Below are 15362 nucleotides of genomic sequence, written 5' to 3'. Positions count from 1 at the left end.
ATCAGTAGCCTTCCTCTAGCGCCTTAAGGTACCTTCACACTCAGCGACGCTGCAGCATTACCGACAACGATGTCGATCGCTGCAGCGTCGCTGTTTGGTCGCTGGAGAGCTGTCACACAGACCGCTCTCCAGCGACCAACGATCCCGAGGTCCCCGGGTAACCAGGGTAAACATTGGGTTACTAAGCGCAGGGCCGCGCTTAGTAACCCGATGTTTACCCTGGTTACCAGCGTAAAAGTAAAAAAAAAAACCACTACATACTTATCTACCGCTGTCTGTCCCCGGTGCTGTGCTTCTCTGCACTCCTCCTGCACTGGCTGTGAGCACAGCGGCCGGAAAGCAGAGCGGTGACGTCACCGCTCTGCTTTCCGGCTGACCGACGCTCACAGCCAGTGCATGAGGAGTGCAGAGAAGCAGAGCACTGGGGACAGACAGCGGTAGGTAAGTATGTAGTGGTTTTTTTTTTTACTTTTACGCTGGTAACCAGGGTAAACATCGGTTACTAAGCGCGGCCCTGCGCTTAGTAACCCGATGTTTACCCTGGTAACCAGTGAAGACATCGCTGGATCGGTGTCACACACGCCGATCCAGCGATGTCTGCAGGGAGTCCAGCGACGAAATAAAGTTCTGGACTTTCCTCAGCGACCAACGATCTCCCAGCAGGGGCCTGATTGTTGGTGGCTGTCACACAGAACGATTTCCTTAACGATATCGTTGCTACGTCACAAAAAGCAACGGTATCGTTAACGATATCGTTATGTGTGAAGGTACCTTAAGTGTTGTAGTTCCTCCCTGCTGAGCAACTCAGTAAGGTCCTCACAACTATTGTAGATGTTAAGTCTCTTCTTTCTGTCCCCCTGACGGATAGGACAAACCCGTATGACTGGTGGCCTGAGGCTTTTTATAGGGACCCTAGAGACGCCCTGGCCCCCACAAGTTGCCACCCTGCCTCATGGGTAAATGGTCGGGCAGCCACCGTGGAATTAACTGTCCTGCCAGTCTCTGAAGTAACGGCATAGAGATCCTTACTCCCTCGGTGTTCTGGCTACCGGTACTGCGCTTCAGAAGGAGGCAGCCTGCTTCTAGCTGGTCTCCACCTCATGTTCCTCTCCTGTGCTCTGCTTTCCGGCACACTCTCTGCAATATGTTTGCTTAGTGTCTTCCTTCAGGAGCTGCAGCACTTCAGGCTCCAGGACTCCGTCCTGTCCTTCTGTCTTCCTGACAGGAACTGAACTCTGAACTCCTTTTCCCTCCAGATCAGGATCTTAGGCTACGTTCACATTAGCGTTCCGCTAATGTGCGTCGCTGTTGCGTCGGCGACGCAGCGACGACGCGCCCCTATGTTTAACATGGGGGAAGCGTGCGTTTTTTTTGTTGCGTTTTCGACGCTAGCGTCGAACGCAAGAAAATGCAACAAGTTGCATTTTTCGTGCGTCCGATTTTCGTCAAAAAACGACGCACACGTCGCAAAACGCAGCGTTTTTGCGTGCGTTTTTGGTGCGTCGCCGTTGCGTCGCCGGCGCGCAACGCTAATGTGAAAGTAGCCTTATAAAGGGGAGTTCACCTTAAACAGGCTTAGAGCTCCCCCTTCTGGTCTGGAGTGTGAACATGTTGCATGCATTGTGTTACCTAATGAGAATATCTCCTTTATTGCCTTCAGACGTAACATCACTCCCCCTGGTGGAAGAACAACATTACTGCAACGACCAGGACTCTGGGGCGCTGCATGATCATTGCACCAGGTCGTGTGATCATTGCGCCAGGTCATGTGATCATTGCGCAGTGTTTGCCTCATGTGGACGTATTTCTGGAAATGACAACTTGCGGTGATTACAGGGCGGCTCTGGTCACTTTCAGTAATTCTGTGACCCTACACATAGACGTACTACACGTCCCAGCTGCCTCTGGAGCGCACGGGGTGTTCTGGATCAGTGTTTCCCAAACCGTGTCCTCGTGGCCCCCACACGCCAGGTTTTCAGGATTTCCACATGGCGCCGGTGAGAGAACCTGATGCCTTAATAGTAATCCCATCACCTACACAACGTGTGGACGGGACACTGGGCAACCCTGACCTAGATGACGGGGGTCCTGGATCTCCACTGCATCATCAACCATGTGACCCTCAGTGTGGAGGGAAGGAACATGTCAGATGTCTTCCTGGAGCAGAACAATATTGTATCATACAATTATTAGGTTCTGTAGAAGGACGTAGATCTGGGTATTTATTATGATGGAATATAGGCTGAACTGGATGGACAAATGTCTTTTTTCGGCCTTACTAACTATGTTACTATGTTACTATGTAACATGCAGCCTGCAGCAGGGTGTACAGTCAGGGGCATCAATAACCAGGGCTGCAGGATGGGGGACACTACATGGGTCTGGGGGGCTCATACTGCACACAGATCAATGACGAGGATGTGGACGCTGTGGGGTCTGAGAAGAACAGATCTGAGCAATCTCATGCAATGAGCCGCCCTCTCCATAGGCGCCAAAAGGGGGAAAAGCCCATGGATGACTCTGCCTGTCTGTAGAAGAGAGTAAATGTGGGGAGGGGTACACCAAGTGCTCAATCCTTCTCCCCCACAATTTCCCCTTTATTTCTGTCTCCTACAGCCTCCCTCTTTCTGTCTCCCTCCTTCATTTTCCTCTCTCTCCGGCAGTCTCTTTCTCTTCCTCTCTCCCTCTCTCCTGCAGTCTCCCTTTTTCTCTCTCTTATGCGGTCTCCCTCTCCCTCCCTCTCTCCTGCAGTCTCCCTTTTTCTCTCTCACCTGCAGTTTCCCTTTCTCTCTCTCTCCCTCTCCCTCTTTCTCTCCTGCAGTCTCCTTTTCTCTTCCGCTCTCCTGCAGTCTCCCTTTCTCTCCCTCTCTCTCCTGCAGTCTCCCTCTCTCTCTCTCTTGCAGTCTCCCTTTCTCTCCCTCTCCTTCAGTCTCCCTTTTTCTCTCTCTCTGTCTCATGCGGTCTCCCTCTCTCCCCCTCTATCTCCTGCAGTCTCCCTTTCTATCCCCCTCTCTCTCCTGCAGTCTCCCTTTCTCTCCCTCTCTCTCCTGCAGTCTCCCTTTCTCTCCCTCTCTTTCTATCTTCTGCCGTCTCCATTTCTCTCCCTCTCTCTTTCCTGCATTCTCCCTTTCTCTCCCTCCTTCTCCTGCAGTCTCCCTTTCTCTCTCCCTCCTACAGTCTCCGTTTCTCTCTCTCTCTCTCTCTCTCTCTCCTGCAGTCACCCTTTCTCTCTCCTGCAGTCTCCCTTTCTCTTTCCCTCTCTCTCTCCTGCAGACTCTCTCTCTCCCTCTCTTCTGCAGTCTCCCTTTCTCTCTCTCTCTCTCCTGCAGTCTCCCTTTCTCTCTCTCTCCTGCAGTCTCCCTTTCTCTCTCTCGCTCTCTCCTGCAGTCTCCCTTTCTCTCTCTCTCTCTCTTTTCTGCAGTCTCCCTTTCTCTCTCTTTCCTGCAGTCTCCCTTTCTCTCTCTCTCTCCTGCAGTCTCCCTTTCTCTCTCTCTCTCTACTGCAGTCTCCCTTTCTCTCTCTCTCTCCTGCAGTCTCCCTTTCTCTCTTTCCCTCTCTCTCCTTCAGTCTCCCTTTCTCTCTATCCCTCTCTCTCCTGCAGTCTCCCTTTCTCTCTCTCTCTCTCCTGTTGTGAATTCTGTTGTCGAGCTCCCTACTGTGGTCGTGAATGGTACTTCGGTGAGTTCTGTCCGTGGGCTCCCTCTGGTGGCTGTGAGTGGAGCTGCTGCTTCTGAGGTTCCTTCCACAGGTGACGTGGTTTATCCTTTGGTTGGCTGCTCTATTTAACTCCACTTAGATCGTTACTCCATGCCAGCTGTCAATGTTTCTGCATTGGTTCAGTTAGCTCTTGGATCTTTCTGGTGACCTGTCTACTCCTGCAGAAGCTAAGTTCCTGATAGTATCTAATTCGTTCATTGTTTTCTTGTCCAGCTGGATATTATGATTTTGTCTTGCTAGCTGGAAGCTCTGGGATGCAGAGTGGCATCTCCGCACCGTCAGTCGGTGCGGAGGTCCTTTTTGCACACTCTGCGTGGTCTTTTGTAGTTTTTTGTGCTGATTGCAAAGCTACCTTTCCTATCCTCTGTCTATTTAGTAAGTCTGGCCTCCCTTTGCTGAAACCTGTTTCATTTCTGCGTTTGTGACTTTCATCTTTACTCACAGTCAATATATGTGGGGGGCTGCCTTTTCCTTTGGGGAATTTCTCTGAGGCAAGGTAGGCTTTATTTTCTTTCTCTAGGGCTAGCTAGCTCTTAGGCTGTGACAAGGCGCCTAGGGAGCGTCAGGAGCGCTCCACGGCTATTTCTAGTGTGTGTGATAGGATTAGGGATTGCGGTCAGCAAAGCTCCCACATCCCAGAGCTTGTCCTGTGTGAGTTTTAACTATCAGGCCATTCCGGGTGCTCCTAACCACCAGGTCATAACACTCTCCCTCTCTCCTGCAGTCTCCCTTTCTCTCTCCCTCTCTGTCCTGCAGTCTCCCTTTCTCTCTCTCTCTCCTGCAGTCTCCCTTTCTCTCTCTCCTGCAGTCTCCCTTTCTCTCTCTCTCTCCTGCAGTCTCCCTTTCTCTCTTTCCCTCTCACTCTCCTGCAGTCTCCCTTTCTCTCTCTCCTGCAGTCTCCCTTTCTCTTCCTCTCTCCTGCAGTCTCCCTTTCTCTTCCTCTCCTGCAGTCTCCCTTTCTCTCTCTCTCCTGCAGTCTCTTTCCCTCTCTCTCTCTCCTGCAGTCTCCCTTTCTCTCTCTCTCTCTCCTGCAGTCTCCCTTTCTCTTCCTCTCTCTCCTGCAGTCTCCCTTTTTCTTCCTCTCCTGCAGTCTCCCTTTCTCTCTCCTGCAGTCTCCCTTTCTCTTCCTCTCTCTCTCCTGCACTCTCCCTTTCTCTCTTTCCCTCTCACTCTCCTGCAGTCTCTCTTTCTCTCTCCTGCAGTCTCCCTTTCTCTCTCTCCTGCAGTCTCCCTTTCTCTTCCTCTCTCTCTCCTGCAGTCTCCCTTTCTCTTCCTCTCCTGCAGTCTCCCTTTCTCTCTCTCCTGCAGTCTCCCTTTCTCTTTCCCTCTCACTCTCCTGCAGTCTCCCTTTCTCTTCCTCTCCTGCAGTCTCCCTTTCTCTCTCTCCTGCAGTCTCCCTTTCTCTCTTTCCCTCTCTCTCCTGCAGTCTCTCTTTCTCTCTCTCCTGCAGTCTCCCTTTCTCTCTCTCCTTCAGTCTCCCTTTCTCTCTTTCCCTCTCACTCTCCTGCAGTCTCTCTTTCTCTCTCTCCTGCAGTCTCCCTTTCTCTTCCTCTCCTGCAGTCTCCCTTTCTCTTCCTCTCCTGCAGTCTCTTTCTCTCTCCTGCAGTCTCTCTTTCTCTCTCTCTCCTGCAGTCTCCCTTTCTCTCTCTCTCTCCTGCAGTCTCCCTTTCTCTTCCTCTCTCTCTCCTGCAGTCTCCCTTTCTCTTCCTCTCTCTCTCCTGCAGTCTCTCTCTCCTGCAGTCTCCCTTTCTCTCTTTCCCTCTCACTCTCCTGCAGTCTCTCTCTCTCTCTCCTGCAGTCTCCCTTTCTCTTCCTCTCCTGCAGTCTCTCTCTCTCTCCTGCAGTCTCCCTTTCTCTTCCTCTCCTGCAGTCTCCCTTTCTCTTGCTCTCCTGCAGTCTCTCTTTCTCTCTCCTGCAGTCTCTCTTTCTCTCTCTCCTGCAGTCTCTCTTTCTCTCTCTCTCTCCTGCAGTCTCCCTTTCTCTCTCTCTCTCCTGCAGTCTCCCTTTCTCTCGCTCTCTCCTGCAGTCTCCCTTTCTCTTCCTCTCCTGCAGTCTCCCTTTCTCTCTCTCTTTCTCTCTCTCTCTCTCTCCTGCAGTCTCCCTTTCTCTTCCTCTCTCTCTCCTGCAGTCAATTCAAATTCAATTGAGCTTTATTGGCAGGACTAAGTACATGTTAGCATTGCCAAAGCATATGGTAAAAATTCGGGAGGGGGGGCATATAGAGGTCCAGGGAATATCAAATTCCTTTTAGAAGATGGGGGATGTTTCCAGGGTGGGGTATAGTCTCTCTCTCCTGCAGTCTCCCTTTATCTTCCTCTCCTGCAGTCTCCCTTTCTCTTCCTCTCCTGCAGTGTCCCTTTCTCTTCCTCTCCTGCAGTCTCCCTTTCTCTCTCTCTCTCTGTCTCTCTCCTGCAGTCTCCCTTTCTCTCTCTCTCTCTCCTGCAGTTTCTCTCTCCTGCAGTCTCCCTTTCTCTCTCTCTCTCTCTCCTGCTGTCTCTCTCCTGCAGTCTCCCTTTCTCTTCCTCTCCTGCAGTCTCCCTTTCTCTCTCTCTCTCTCCTGCAGTCTTTCTCTCTCTCCTGCAGTCTCCCTTTCTCTCTCTCTCCTGCAGTCTCCCTTTCTCTTCCTCTCCTGCAGTCTCCCTTTCTCTTCCTCTCCTGCAGTCTCCCTTACTCTCTCCTGCAGTCTCCCTTACTCTCTCCTGCAGTCTCCCTTTCTCTTCCTCTCTCTCTCCTGCACTCTCCCTTTCTCTCTTTCCCTCTCACTCTCCTGCAGTCTCTCTTTCTCTCTCCTGCAGTCTCCCTTTCTCTCTCTCCTGCAGTCTCCCTTTCTCTTCCTCTCTCTCTCCTGCAGTCTCCCTTTCTCTTTCTCTCCTGCAGTCTCCCTTTCTCTTCCTCTCCTGCAGTCTCCCTTTCTCTTTCCCTCTCACTCTCCTGCAGTCTCCCTTTCTCTTCCTCTCCTGCAGTCTCCCTTTCTCTCTCTCCTGCAGTCTCCCTTTCTCTCTTTCCCTCTCTCTCCTGCAGTCGCTCTTTCTCTCTCTCCTGCAGTCTCCCTTTCTCTTCCTCTCCTGCAGTCTCTCTTTCTCTCTCCTGCAGTCTCTCTTTCTCTCTCTCTCTCCTGCAGTCTCCCTTTCTCTCTCTCCTGCAGTCTCCCTTTCTCTTCCTCTCTCTCTCCTGCAGTCTCTCTCTCCTGCAGTCTCCCTTTCTCTCTTTCCCTCTCACTCTCCTGCAGTCTCTCTCTCTCTCCTGCAGTCTCCCTTTCTCTTCCTCTCCTGCAGTCTCCCTTTCTCTTCCTCTCCTGCAGTCTCTCTTTCTCTCTCCTGCAGTCTCTCTTTCTCTCTCTCTCCTGCAGTCTCTCTTTCTCTCTCTCTCTCCTGCAGTCTCCCTTTCTCTCTCTCTCTCCTGCAGTCTCCCTTTCTCTTCCTCTCTCTCTCCTGCAGTCTCTCTCTCCTGCAGTCTCCCTTTCTCTTCCTCTCCTGCAGTCTCCCTTTCTCTCTCTCTCTCTCTCTCTCCTGCAGTCTCCCTTTCTCTTCCTCTCTCCTGCAGTCAATTCAAATTCAAATGAGCTTTATTGGCAGGACTAAGTACATGTTAGCATTGCCAAAGCATATGGTAAAAATTCGGGAGGGGGGGCATATAGAGGTCCAGGGAATATCAAATTCCTTTTAGAAGATAGGGGATGTTTCCAGGGTGGGGTATAGTCTCTCTCTCCTGCAGTCTCCCTTTATCTTCCTCTCCTGCAGTCTCCCTTTCTCTTCCTCTCCTGCAGTGTCCCTTTCTCTTCCTCTCCTGCAGTCTCCCTTTCTCTCTCTCTCTTTCTCTGTCTCTCTCCTGCAGTCTCCCTTTCTCTCTCTCTCTCCTGCAGTTTCTCTCTCCTGCAGTCTCCCTTTCTCTCTCTCTCTCTCTCCTGCTGTCTCTCTCCTGCAGTCTCCCTTTCTCTTCCTCTCCTGCAGTCTCCCTTTCTCTCTCTCTCTCTCCTGCAGTCTTTCTCTCTCTCCTGCAGTCTCCCTTTCTCTCTCCTGCAGTCTCCCTTTCTCTTCCTCTCCTGCAGTCTCCCTTTCTCTTCCTCTCCTGCAGTCTCCCTTTCTCTTCCTCTCTCTCCTGCTGTCTCTCTTTCTCTCTCTCTCCTGCAGTCTCTTTCTCTCTCTCTCCTGCAGTCTCCCTTTCTCTTCCTCTCTCTCTCTCCTGTAGTCTCTCTCTCTCTCCTGCAGTCTCCCTTTCTCTTCCTCTCCTGCAGTCTCCCTTTCTCTCTCTCTCTATCTCCTGCAGTCTCCCTTTCTCTCTCTCTCCTGCAGTCTCCCTTTTATCTTCCTCTCTCTCCCCTGCAGTCTCTCTCTCCTGCAGTCTCCCTTTCTCTTCCTCTCCTGCAGTCTCCCTTTCTCTTCCTTTCCTGCAGTGTCCCTTTCTCTTCCTCTCCTGCAGTCTCCCTTTCTCTCTCTCTCTGTCTCTCTCCTGCAGTGTCCCTTTCTCTTCCTCTCCTGCAGTCTCCCTTTCTCTCTCTCTCCTGCAGTCTCACTTTCTCTTCCTCTCTCTCTCCTGCAGTCTCTCTCTCCTGCAGTCTCCCTTTCTCTTCCTCTCTCTCTCCTGCAGTCTCTCTCTCCTGCAGTCTCCCTTTCTCTTCCTCTCCTGCAGTCTCCCTTTCTCTTCCTCTCCTGCAGTCTCCCTTTCTCTTCCTCTCTCTCTCCTGCAGTCTCTTTCTCTCTCTCTCTCTCTCCTGCAGTCTCCCTTTCTCTCTCTCTCCTGCAGTCTCCCTTTCTCTCTCTCTCTCCTGCAGTCTCCCTTTCTCTTCCTCTCTCTCTCCTATAGTCTCTCTCTATCTCTCTCTCCTGCAGTCTCCCTTTCTCTTCCTCTCCTGCAGTCTCCCTTTTCTCTTCCTCTCTCTCTCCTGCAGTCTCCCTTTCTCTTCCTCTCCTGCAGTCTCCCTTTCTCTTCCTCTCCTGCAGTGTCCCTTTCTCTCTCTCTCTCTCCTCCAGTCTCCCTGTCTCTTCCTCTCTCTCTCCTGCAGTCTCTCTCTCCTGCAGTCTCCCTTTCTCTTCCTCTCTCTCTCCTGCAGTCTCCCTTTCTCTTCCTCTCCTGCAGTCTCCCTTTCTCTTCCTCTCCTGCAGTCTCCCTTTCTCTCTCTCTCTCTCCTGCAGTCTCCCTTTCTCTTCCTCTCCTGCAGTCTCCCTTTCTCTTCCTCTCCTGCAGTCTCCCTTTCTCTTCCTCTCCTGCAGTCTCCCTTTCTCTTCCTCTCTCTTTCCTGCAGTCTCTCTCTCCTGCAGTCTTCCTTTCTCTTCCTCTCTCTCTCCTGCAGTCTCTCTCTCCTGCAGTCTCCCTTTCTCTTCCTCTCCTGCAGTCTCCCTCCCTCTCCTGCAGTCTCCCTTTCTCTTCCTCTCCTGCAGTCTCCCTTTCTCTTCTCTCCTGCAGTCTCCCTTTCTTTCTCTCTCTCTCCTGCAGTCTCTCTCTCCTGCAGTCTCCCTTTCTCTTCCTCTCCTGCAGTCTCCCTCCCTCCCTCTCCTGCAGTCTCCCTTTCTCTTCCTCTCCTGCAGTCTCCCTTTCTTTCTCTCTCTCTCCTGCAGTCTCTCTCTCCTGCAGTCTCCCTTTCTCTTCCTCTCCTGCAGTCTCCCTTTCTCTTCCTCTCCTGCAGTCTCCCTTTCTCTTCCTCTCCTGCAGTCTCCCTTTCTCTTCCTCTCCTGCAGTCTCCCTTTCTCTTCCTCTCCTGCAGTCTCCCTTTCTCTTCCTCTCCTGCAGTCTCCCTTTCTCTTCCTCTCCTGCAGTCTCCCTTTCTCTTCCTCTCCTGCAGTCTCCCTTTCTCTTCCTCTCCTGCAGTCTCCCTTTCTCTTCCTCTCCTGCAGTCTCTCTTTCTCTCGCTCTCTCCTGCAGTCTCCCTTTCTCTTCCTCTCCTGCAGTCTTCCTTTCTCTTCCTCTCCTGCAGTCTCCCTTTCTCTTCCTCTCCTGCAGTCTCCCTCCCTCTCCTGCAGTCTCCCTTTCTCTTCCTCTTCTGTAGTCTCCCTTTCTCTTCCTCTCCTGCAGTCTCCCTTTCTTTCTTTCTCTCTCCTGCAGTCTCTCTCTCCTGCAGTCTCCCTTTCTCTTCCTCTCCTGCAGTCTCCCTCCCTCCCTCTCCTGCAGTCTCCCTTTCTCTTCCTCTCCTGCAGTCTCCCTTTCTTTCTCTCTCTCCTGCAGTCTCTCTCTCCTGCAGTCTCCCTTTCTCTTCCTCTCCTGCAGTCTCCCTTTCTCTTCCTCTCCTGCAGTCTCCCTTTCTCTTCCTCTTCCTCTCCTGCAGTCTCCCTTTCTCTTCCTCTCCTGCAGTCTCCCTTTCTCTTCCTCTCCTGCAGTCTCCCTTTCTCTCTCTCTCTCCTGCAGTCTCCCTTTCTCTCTCTCTCTCCTGCAGTCTCCCTTTCTCTCTCTCTCTCCTGCAGTCTCCCTTTCTCTTCCTCTCCTGCAGTCTCCCTCCCTCTCCTCCAGTCTCCCTTTCTCTTCCTCTTCTGCAGTCTCCCTTTCTCTTCCTCTCCTGCAGTCTCCCTTTCTTTCTCTCTCTCTCCTGCAGTCTCTCTCTCCTGCAGTCTCCCTTTCTCTTCCTCTCCTGCAGTCTCCCTCCCTCTCCTGCAGTCTCCCTTTCTCTTCCTCTCCTGCAGTCTCCCTTTCTTTCTCTCTCTCCTGCAGTCTCTCTCTCCTGCAGTCTCCCTTTCTCTTCCTCTCCTGCAGTCTCCCTTTCTCTTCCTCTTCCTCTCCTGCAGTCTCCCTTTCTCTTCCTCTCCTGCAGTCTCCCTTTCTCTTCCTCTCCTGCAGTCTCCCTTTCTCTTCCTCTCCTGCAGTCTCCCTTTCTCTTCCTCTCTTGCAGTCTCCCTTTCTCTTCCTCTCCTGCAGTCTCCCTTTCTCTTCCTCTCCTGCAGTCTCCCTTTCTCTTCCTCTCCTGCAGTCTCCCTTTCTCTTCCTCTCCTGCAGCCTCTCTTTCTCTCGCTCTCTCTCCTGCAGTCTCCCTTTCTCTTCCTCTCCTGCAGTCTTCCTTTCTCTTCCTCTCCTGCAGTCTCCCTTTCTCTTCCTCTCCTGCAGTCTCCCTTTCTCTTCCTCTCCTGCAGTCTCCCTTTCTCTCTCTCTCCTGCAGTCTCCCTTTCTCTTCCTCTCCTGCAGTCTCCCTTTCTCTTCCTCTCCTGCAGTCTCCCTTTCTCTCTCTCTCCTGCAGTCTCCCTTTCTCTCTCTCTCCTGCAGTCTCCCTTTCTCTCTCTCTCCTGCAGTCTCCCTTTCTCTTCCTCTCCTGCAGTCTTCCTTTCTCTTCCTCTCCTGCAGTCTCCCTTTCTCTTCCTCTCCTGCAGTCTCCCTTTCTCTTCCTCTCCTGCAGTCTCCCTTTCTCTTCCTCTCCTGCAGTCTCCCTTTCTCTTCCTCTCCTGCAGTCTCCCTTTCTCTTCCTCTCCTGCAGTCTCCCTTTCTCTTCCTCTCCTGCAGTCTCCCTTTCTCTTCCTCTCCTGCAGTCTCCCTTTCTCTTCCTCTCCTGCAGTCTCCCTTTCTCTTCCTCTCCTGCAGTCTTCCTTTCTCTCTCTCTCCTGCAGTCTCCCTTTCTCTTCCTCTCCTGCAGTCTTCCTTTCTCTTCCTCTCCTGCAGTCTCCCTTTCTCTTCCTCTCCTGCAGTCTCCCTTTCTCTTCCTCTCCTGCAGTCTCCCTTTCTCTTCCTCTCCTGCAGTCTCCCTTTCTCTCTCTCTCTCCTGCAGTCTCCCTTTCTCTTCCTCTCCTGCAGTCTTCCTTTCTCTTCCTCTCCTGCAGTCTCCCTTTCTCTTCCTCTCCTGCAGTCTCCCTTTCTCTCTCTCTCCTGCAGTCTCCCTTTCTCTTCCTCTCCTGCAGTCTCCCTTTCTCTTTCTCTCCTGCAGTCTCCCTTTCTCTTCCTCTCCTGCAGTCTCCCTTTCTCTTCCTCTCCTGCAGTCTTCCTTTCTCTTCCTCTCCTGCAGTCTCCCTTTCTCTTCCTCTCCTGCAGTCTCCCTTTCTCTTCCTCTCCTGCAGTCTCCCTTTCTCTCTCCTGCAGTCTCCCTTTCTCTTCCTCTCCTGCAGTCTTCCTTTCTCTTCCTCTCCTGCAGTCTCCCTTTCTCTTCCTCTCCTGCAGTCTCCCTTTCTCTTCCTCTCCTGCAGTCTCCCTTTCTCTTCCTCTCCTGCAGTCTCCCTTTCTCTCTCTCTCTCTCTCCTGCAGTCTTCCTTTCTCTCCCTCTCAAATTCAAATGATCTTTATTGGCAGGACTAAGTACATGTTAGCATTGTCGAAGCATATGGTAAAAATAGGGGGATAGGGGGGTAGGGAGGCATATAGAGGTCCAGGATATATCAGGCTCCTTTTAGAGGATAGGGGACATGTCTATGGTGGGGTACAGGAGTCCATGACATATCAGGCTCCTCTTAGTCTGTGGCAGGCACTGATATATTCCGCTGCTACGGCCGCTGCACTTTCCTCTTTCCCCAATATTATCGGGGGGTTCTCTTCCTCCTCCATGGAGGTGAAGTCTGGGAGGAGATCAGACAGTCTCTTGAAGTGAGTGTCCCTCACTGCGGAGTATTTGGGGCACTCTTTCTCTCTCCTGCAGTCTCCTTTTCTTATTACATCGTGTCTTATCAACCAGTCACCTCCGGAGCTGCACTCACTGTTCTGCTGTTACATTGTGTCTTATCCTCCAGTCACCTCCAGAGCTGCAGTCACTTTTCCGCTGTTACATCGTGTCTTATACTCCAGTCACCTCCAGAGCTGCACTCCCTATTCTGCTGTTACATCCTGTCTTATCCTCCAGTCCCCTCCAGAGCTGCAGTCACTATTCCGCTGTTACATCGTGTCTTATCCTCCAGTCACCTCCAGAGCTGCAGTCACTATTGTGCTGTTACATCATGTTTTATCCTTCAGTCACCTCCAGAGCTGCAGTCAAGATTTGCTTAGTGGCATAGTCTTTATCTCCTCTGTGCATTTATTCATGGAAACTATGATGCTTCCACAATGTATTCCACTATGACAGCAGAAAACTATCAGGTCTGTGCATACAGCTTTAGCTGTGACTGGAGTAGAGGCAATAATGTTATCCAGGTATCAGGGGCTTCTGTTTTGGTGTCCTTGTGTATTCAGTATCACATGGCCTGTGAGTGCGGTGGTCCTCCCCTGGCGGCTCTGTGTCCTCCACGCTCCGCTTCCTGCATATGGACTCCATACAATGGCAGTGAAAAGAAGAGAAGTCAGCTGAAATGAGAGATGGGGAAAATGGGGGTCGCAGTACAGGGTGGGGTCCCCTGTAATGGGGAAAATACAGGGAGGCGCCATATTTATGAATGTAAATCTCCATCGCTGAAGAATGAAGGTCAGATAGATAATAGATAGATTGTAGATAAATGATAGATAATAGATGATTAATAGATGATAGATAATAGATGATAGATAATTGATAAATGATAGATAATGGGTGATAGATAATAATAGGAAATAGATGATAGACAGATGATAGATTAATAGATGATAGATATTTTTATTATTTTTATTTATTTATTTATATAGCACCATTGATTCCATGGTGCTGTACATGAGAAGGGGTTACATACAGGGTTATAGATATCGATTACAGTAAGCAGGTTTACAGTGACAGACTGGTACAGAGGGGAGAGGACCCTGTCCTTGTGGATTTACATTCTATGGGATAGTGGGGAAGAGGCAGAAGGTCGGGAGTGCAGCAGCTCTGGTAGTGGTGAGGCGGCAACTCTGGTGGTGGTGAGGCGGCAGCTCTGGTGGTGGTGAGGCGGCAGCTCTGGTGGTGGTGAGGCGGCAGCTCTGGTGGTGGTGAGGCGGCAGCTCTGGTGGTGGTGAGGCGGCAGCTCGGGTGGTTGGTGATGTGGCAGCTCTGGTGGTGGTGAGGCGGCAGCTCTGGGGGTGGTGAGGTGGCAGCTCTGGTGGTGGTGAGGCGGCAGCTCTGGGGGAGGTGAGGCGGCAGCTCTGGGGGTGGTGAGGCGGCAGCTCGGGTGGTTGGTGAGGCGGCAGCTCTGGTGGTGAGGCGGCAGCTCTGGTGGTGAGGCGGCAGCTCTGGTGGTGAGGCGGCAGCTCTGGTGGTGGTGAGGCGGCAGCTCTGGTGGTGGTGAGGCGGCAGCTCTGGTGGTGGTGAGGCGGCAGCTCTGGCGGTGGTGAGGCAGCAGCTTGGGTGGTGGTGACGCGGCAGTTCTGGCAGTGGTGAGGCGGCAGCTCTGGTGGTGGTGAGGCGGCAGCTCTGGCGGTGGTGAGGCGGCAGCTTGGGTGGTGGTGACGCGGCAGTTCTGGCAGTGGTGAGGCGGCAGCTCTGGCGGTGGTGAGGCAGCAGCTCGGGTGGTTGGTGAGGCGGCAGCTCTGGTGGTGATGAGGCGGCAGCTCTGGCGGTGGGTGAGGAGGCAGCTCGGGGGCTGGTGAGGCGGCAGCTCTGGCGGTGGTGAGGCGGCAGCTCTGGTGGTGAGGCGGCACCTCTGGCGGTGGGTGAGGCGGCAGCTTGGGAGGTGGTGAGCTGGCAGCTCGGGCAGTGGTGAGGCGGCAGCTCTGGCGGTGGTGAGGCGGCAGCTCTGGCGGTGGTGAGGCGGCAGCTCTGGCGGTGGTGAGGCGGCAGCTCGGGTGGTGGTGAGGCGGCAGCTCTGGTGGTGGTGAGGCGGCAGCTCTGGTGGTGGTGAGGCGGCAGCTCTGGTGGTGGTGAGGCGGCAGCTCTGGTGGTGGTGAGGCGGCAGCTTGGGTGGTGGTGACGCGGCAGTTCTGGCAGTGGTGAGGCGGCAGCTCTGGTGGTGGTGAGGCGGCAGCTCTGGCGGTGGTGAGGCGGCAGCTTGGGTGGTGGTGACGCGGCAGTTCTGGCAGTGGTGAGGCGGCAGCTCTGGCGGTGGTGAGGCAGCAGCTCGGGTGGTTGGTGAGGTGGCCGCTCTGGCGGCAGAATGGTTATTGCAGGCTTTAGGCTTTCCTGAAGAGATGGGTTTTCAGGTTCCGTCTGAAGGATCCGAGGGTGGTGGATAATTGGACATGTTGAGGCGTGGAATTCCAGAGGATGGGGGATATTTGGGAGAAATCTTGCTAGGCGGTTGTGTGAGGAACGATTAAGTGTGGAGGAGAGTATGAGGTCTTGGGAGGATCGGAGATTACGTGAGGGAAGATATTGGGAGATTAGTTCAGAGATATAGGGAGAGGACAGGTTGTGGATGGCTTTGTAGATCAGTGTTAGTAGTTTGAACTGGATTCGTTGGGAATTGGGAGCCAGTGGAGGGATTTGCAGAGGGGAGAAGCAGGGGAGTAGTGAGGAGAGAGGTGGATTAGTCAGGCAGCAGAGTTGAGGACAAACTGGAGTGGTGCAAAGGAGTTAGCGTGGAGGCCACAGAGGAGGGTGTTGCAGTAGTCGAGGCGGGAGATGATGATCAAGAGTTTTGGTAGATTGTGGGCTGAGGAAGGGACGGATTCTGGCAATATTTTTGAGTTGGAGGTGGCAAGAGTTTGGACGTGAGGTTTGAAGGACACGGCAGAGTCGAGAGTTACCCCGAGGCAGCGGATTTCAGGTGCGGGAGAGAGCGTGATGCCGTTTACCATAATAGATAGGTCAGATAGGGGGGATACGTGAGGTGGGGGAAAGATGATGAGCTCGATTTTGTCTACACTGAGTTTTACGAAGCGAGAGGTGAAGGAGGCTATGGCTGACAGACACTGGACAGAAGAGAGGTGAC

At 52.8% G+C, this 15362-nt stretch overlaps 1 protein-coding gene across 6 annotated transcripts in view; it reads left to right on the top strand.

Moving 5' to 3' along the window:
• The window catches only part of INSC (INSC spindle orientation adaptor protein), a 279978-nt gene that overhangs the window by 82746 nt on the left and 181870 nt on the right, over positions 1-15362 (top strand). The gene's annotated exons all lie outside the window — the stretch shown is intronic.

Source organism: Ranitomeya imitator, chromosome 9 (genome assembly GCF_032444005.1).
Source record: "Ranitomeya imitator isolate aRanImi1 chromosome 9, aRanImi1.pri, whole genome shotgun sequence".
NCBI lineage: Eukaryota > Metazoa > Chordata > Amphibia > Anura > Dendrobatidae > Ranitomeya > Ranitomeya imitator.
Note: the sequence above shows the minus strand (reverse complement) of the source record. Positions and strands in the feature narration are given on the sequence as shown.